Genomic DNA, 6,582 nt, shown 5'->3' with positions numbered 1-6,582 from the left:
GGATTTCAATGGTGCCCTATTTAACATGAATGCAGCCATCTCTAAAGCATAACCCCAAACGATAGCGGTAAATCTGTAAGAGACATCATAGATCGCACCATATCTAGTAAAGTACGATTACGACGTTCGGACACACCATTACGCTGTGGTGTTCCGGGTGGCGTGAGTTGCGAAACTATTCCGCATTGTTTCAAATGTACACCAAACTCGTAACTCAAATATTCTCCTCCACGATCAGATCGTAGAAATTTTATTTTCTTGTTACGATGATTTTCAACTTCACTTTGAAATTCTTCGAACTTTTCAAATGTCTCAAACTTATGTTTCATTAAGTAGATATACCCATATCTGCTTAAATCATCTGTGAAGGTGAGAAAATAATGATATCCGCCACGAGCCTCAACATTCATCGGACCACATACATCTGTATGTATGATCTCCAACAAATCTGTTGCTCTCTCCATAGTACCGGAGAACGGTGTTTTAGTCATCTTGCCCATGAGGCATGGTTCGCAAGTACCAAATGATTCATAATCAAGTGGTTCCAAAAGTCCATCAGTATGGAGTTTCTTCATGCGCTTTACGCTGATATGACCTAAACGGTAGTGCCACAAATAAGTTGCACTATCATTATCAACTTTGCATCTTTTGGTTTCAACACTATGAATATGTGTATCACTACTATCGAGATTCAACAAAAATAGACCATTCTTCAAGGGTGCATGACCATAAAAGATATTACTCATATAAATAGAACAACCATTATTCTCTGATTTAAATGAATAACCGTCTCGCATCAAACAAGATCCAAATATAATGTTAATGCTCAATGCTGGCACCAAATAACAACTATTTAGGTCTAAAACTAATCCCAAAGGTAGATGTAGAGGTAGCGTGCCGACCGCGATCACATCGACTATGGAACCATTTGCCACGCGCATCGTCACCTCGTCCTTAGCCAATCTTTGCTTAATCCGTAGTCCCTGTTTCGAGTTGCAAATATTAGCAACAGAACCAGTATCAAATACCCAGGTGCCTGCGAGCATTAGTAAGGTACACATCAATAACATGTATATCACATATACCTTTTTTCACCTTGCCATCCTTCTTATCCGCCAAATACTTGGGGCAGTTCCGCTTCCAGTGACCAGTCTGCTTGCAGTAGAAGCACTCAGTTTCAGGCTTAGGTCCAGACTTGGGTTTCTTCTCCTGAGCAGCAACTTGCTTGTTGTTCTTCTTGAAGTTCCCCTTCTTCTTACCTTTGCCCTTTTTCTTGAAACTAGTGGTCTTGTTGACCATCAACACTTGATGCTCCTTCTTGATTTCTACCTCCGCAGCTTTTAGCATTGCGAAGAGCTTGGGAATAGTCTTTTCCATCCCTTGCATATTATAGTTCATCACAAAGCTCTTGTAGCTTGGTGGCAGTGATTGGAGAATTCTGTCAATGACGCTATCATCCGGAAGATTAACTCCCAGCTGAATCAAGTGATTATTATACCCAGACATTTTGAGTATATGCTTACTGACAGAACTATTCTCCTCCATCTTGCAGCTGTAGAACTTATTGGAGACTTCATATCTCTCAATCCGGGCATTTTCTTGAAATATTAAATTCAACTCCTGGAACATCTCATATGCTCCATGATGTTCAAAACATCGTTGAAGACCCTGTTCTAAGCCATAAAGCATGGCACACTAAACTATAGAGTAGTCATCAGCTTTGCTCTGCCAGACGTTCATAACATCTGGTGTTGCTCCAGCAGCAGGCCTGGCACCCAACGGTGCTTCCAGGACGTAATTCTTCTGTGCAGCAATGAAGATAATCCTCAAGTTACGGACCTAGTCCGTGTAATTGCTACCATCATCTTTCAACTTTGCTTTCTCAAGGAACGCATTAAAATTCAATGGAACAACAGCACGGGCCATCTATCTACAATCAAACATAGACAAGCAAGATACTATCAGGTACTAAGTTCATGATAAATTTAAGTTCAATTAATCATATTACTAAAGAACTCCCACTTAGATAGACATCCCTCTAATCCTCCAAGTGATTATGTGATCCATATCAACTACACCATGTCCGATCATCACGTGAGATGGAGTAGTTTCAATGGTGAACATCAATATGTTGATCATATCTACTATATGATTCACGCTCGACCTTTCGGTCTCTGTGTTCCGAGGCCATCTCTGTTATATGCTAGGCTCGTCAAGTTTAACCTGAGTATTCTGTGTGTGCAACTGTTTTGCACCCGTTGTATTTGAACGTAGAGCCTAGCACACCCGATCATCACGTGGTGTCTCAGCACGAAGAACTTTTGCAATGGTGCATACTCAGGGAGAACACTTTTACTATGATAATTTAGTGAGGGATCATCTTATAATGCTACTGTCAATCAAATCAAGATAAGATGCATAAAAGATAATCATCACATGCAATCAATATAAGTGATATGATATGGCCATCATCATCTTGTGCTTGTGATCTCCATCTTTGAAGCACCGTCATGATCACCATCGTCACCGGCGCGCCAATCTTATGCTTCTACGACTATCGCTACCGCTTAGTGATAAAGTAAAGCATTACAAGGCGATTGTATTGCATACAATAAAGCAACAACCATATGGCTCCTGCCGGTTGCCGATAACTTGGTTACAAAACATGATCATCTCATACAATAAAATATAGCATCTCATACAACATGCCCTGCAAAAACAAGTTAGACGTCCTCTACTTTGTTGTTGCAAGTTTTTACGTGGCTGCTACGGGCTAAGCAAGAACAATTCTTACCTACGAATCAAAACCACAACGATAGTTTGTCAAGTTGGTGCTGTTTTAACCTTCGCAAGGACCGGGCGTAGCCACACTCGGTTCAACTAAAGTTGGAGAAACTGACACTTGGCAGCCACCTGTGTGCAAAGCACGTCGGTAGAATCAGTCTCGCATAAGCGTACGCGTAATGTCGGTCCGAGCCGCTTCATCCAACAATACCGTCGAACCAAAGTATGACATGATGGTAAACAGTATGACTTATATCGCCCACAACTCACTTGTGTTCTACTCGTGCATATGACATCTACGCATAAAACCAGGCTCGGATGCCACTGTTGGCGAACGTAGTAATTTCAAAAAAAATTCTATGCACACGCAAGATCATGGTGATGCATAGCAACGAGAGGGGAGAGTGTTGTCTAGGTACCCTCGTAGACCGATAGCGGAAGCGTTATAACAACGCGGTTGATGTAGTCGTATGTCTTCACGGCCCGACCGATCAAGCACCGAAACTACGGCACCTCCAAGTCCTAGCACACGTTCAGCTCGATGACGATCCCCGGACTCCCATCCAGCAAAGTGTCGGGGATGAGTTCCGTCAGCACGACGGCGTGGTGACGATCTTGATGTTCTACATTTGCAGGGCTTCGCCTAAGCACCGCTACGATATGACCAAGGTGGAATATGGTGGAAGGGGGCACCGCACACGACTAAGGAACGATCACGAAGATCAACTTGTGTGTCTTGGGGTGCCCCCTTGCCCCCGTATATAAAGGAGGGAGGGGGAGGTGCGGCCGGCCCCTAGGGGTGCGCCTGGAGGAGTCCTACTCCCACCGGGAGTAGGACTCCACCCTCTTGCCTTGTTGGAGAAGGAAAGGGGAAGGAGGAAAGAGGAAAGGGGGGCGCCGCCCCCCTTCCTTGTCCTATTCGGACTAGGGGGGAGGGGGCGTGCGGCCTGCCCTGGCCGGCCCTCCTCTTCTCCCTTAGGGCCCATGTAGGCCCATTAACCCCCGGGGGGGTTCCGGTAACCCCCCGGTACTCCGGTAAAATCCCGATTTCACCCAGAACGATTCCGATAACCAAATATAGGCTTCCAATATATCAATCTTTATGTCTCGACCATTTTGAGACTCCTCGTCATGTCCGTGATCACATCCGAGACTCCGAACAACCTTCGGTACATCAAAACATATAAACTCATAATGAAACTGTCATCGTAACGTTAAGCGTGCGGACCCTACGGGTTCGAGAACAATGTAGACATGACCGAGACACATCTCCGGTCAATAACCAATAGCGGAACCTGGATGCTCATATTAGCTCCCACATATTCTACGAAGATCTTTATCGATCAGACCACATAACAACATACGTTGTTCTCTTTGTCATCGGTATGTTACTTGCCTGAGATTCGATCGTCGGTATCTCAATACCTAGTTCAATCTCGTTACCGGCAAGTCTCTTTACTCGTTCCGTAATACATCATCTCGCAACTAACTCATTAGTTGCATTGCTTGCAAGGCTTAAGTGATGTGCATTACCGAGAGGGCCCAGAGATACCTCTCCCACAATCGGAGTGACAAATCCTAATCTCAAAATACGCCAACCCAACATGTACCTTTGGAGACACCTGTAGAGCTCATTTATAATCACCCAGTTACGTTGTGACGTTTGGTAGCACACAAAGTGTTCCTCTGGTAAACGGGAGTTGCATAATCTCATAGTCATAGGAACATGTATAAGTCATGAAGAAAGCAAATAGCAACATACTAAATGATCAAGTGCTAAGCTAACGGAATGGGTCAAGTCAATCACATCATTCTCCTAATGATGTGATCCTGTTAATTAAATGACAACACATGTCTATGGTTAGGAAACATAACCATCTTTGATCAACAAGCTAGTCAAGTAGAGGCATACTAGTCACACTCTATTTGTCTATGTATTCACACATGTATTATGTTTCTGGTTAATACAATTCTAGCATGAATAATAAACATTTATCATGATATAAGGAAATAAATAATAACTTTATTATTGCCTCTAGGGCATATTTCCTTCACCAAGATGGGATCTCGTGGGTACAGAAGGTTGCGACGGTGGAATTAGGTTTTTGGCTCCGTCTCTGGTCGTTTGGGGGTACGTAGGTATAAATAGGAGGAAGAAGTACATCGGTGGAGCTTCATGGGCCCCACGAGGGTGGGGGCTTGCCCTGGGGGAGGGGGGTAGGCGTGCCCCCTACCTCGTGCCCACCTCGAAGCTTCCTTGGCGTAGGGTCCAAGTCTCCTGGGTCATATTCGGTGAGAAAATCACATTCCCGAAGGTTTCATTCCGTTTGGACTCTGTTTGATATTCCGTTTCTTCGAAACTCTGAAATAGGCAAAAAACAGCAATTCTGGGCTGGGCCTCCTGTTAATAGGTTAGTCCCAAAAATAATATGAAAGTGGAAAATAAAGCCCAATATGGTCCAAAAACAGTAGATAATATAGCATGGAGCAATCAAAAATTATAGATACGTTGGAGACGTATCAAGGGGCGGCGGCCATAGGGGAACCCTAGATGGGTTTGGGCGCGCCCACCCCTAGGAAACTTACCCCCAAGCCGGAAGGGGCGGCTTCCCTAGGGGAGGCACCCCCACCTCTCCAGGTTATGTGAGAGGGGTTGGGAGGGGCGCGCAGCCCCTTAGTGGGCTGGTGTGCCCCCTCCCCTTGGCCCATAAGGCCCCCAACGCTTGCCGTGGCCTGCGAAACACCTTTCGATCACGCTGGTCGTCACCCGGTACTCCCAGAACAATTCCGGACTCCCATACCCTTCATCCAATATATCGATCTTCACCTCCGGACCATTCCGGAGTTCCTCGTCACGTCCAAGATCTCATCCGGGACTCCGAACAACCTTGGTAACCATATACTATTCCCATTACAACTCTAGCATCACCAAACCTTAAGTGTGTAGACCTTACGGGTTCGGGAACCATGCAGACATGACCGAGACACCTATCCGGCCAATAACCAATAGCGGGATCTGGATGCCCATATTGGCTCCCACATGTTCCACAATGATCTCTTCGGATGAACCACGATGTCGGGGATTCAATCAATCCCGTATACAATTCCCTTTGTCCATCGGTATGTTACTTGCCCGAGATTCGATCGTCGGTATCCCCATACCTCGTTCAATCTCGTTAACGGCAAGTCTCTTTACTCGTTCCGTAACGCATGATCCCGTGGCTAACTCCTTAGTCACATTGAGCTCATTGTGATGATGCATTACCAAGTGGGCCCAGAGATACCTCTCTGTCATACGGAGTGACAAATCTCAGTCTCGATTTGTGCCAACCCAACAGACACTTTCGGAGATACCTGTAGTGCACCTTTATAGCCACCCAGTTACATTGTGACGTTTGATACACCCAAAGCACTGATACGGTATCTGGGAGTTGCACAATCTCATGATCTCAGGAAACGATGGTTGACATTAGAAAAGCTCTAGCAAACGAACTACACGATTTTGTGCTATACTTAGGATTGGGTCTTGTCCATCACATCATTCTCCTAATGATGTGATCCCGTTATCAACGACATCCAATGTCCATGGTTAGGAAACCACAACCATCTATTGATCAACGAGCTAGTCAACTAGAGGCTCACTAGGGACATGTTGTCATCTATGTATTCACACATGCATTACGGTTTCCGGTTAATACAATTATAGCATGAACAATAGACAATTATCATGAACAAGGAAATATAATAATAACCATTTTATTATTGCCTCTAGGGCATATTTCCAACAGGGCACCCCCC

Source organism: Triticum aestivum, chromosome 4B, assembly GCF_018294505.1.
Source record: "Triticum aestivum cultivar Chinese Spring chromosome 4B, IWGSC CS RefSeq v2.1, whole genome shotgun sequence".
In the NCBI taxonomy this organism is placed as follows: Eukaryota; Viridiplantae; Streptophyta; class Magnoliopsida; order Poales; family Poaceae; genus Triticum; species Triticum aestivum.
Note: the sequence above shows the minus strand (reverse complement) of the source record.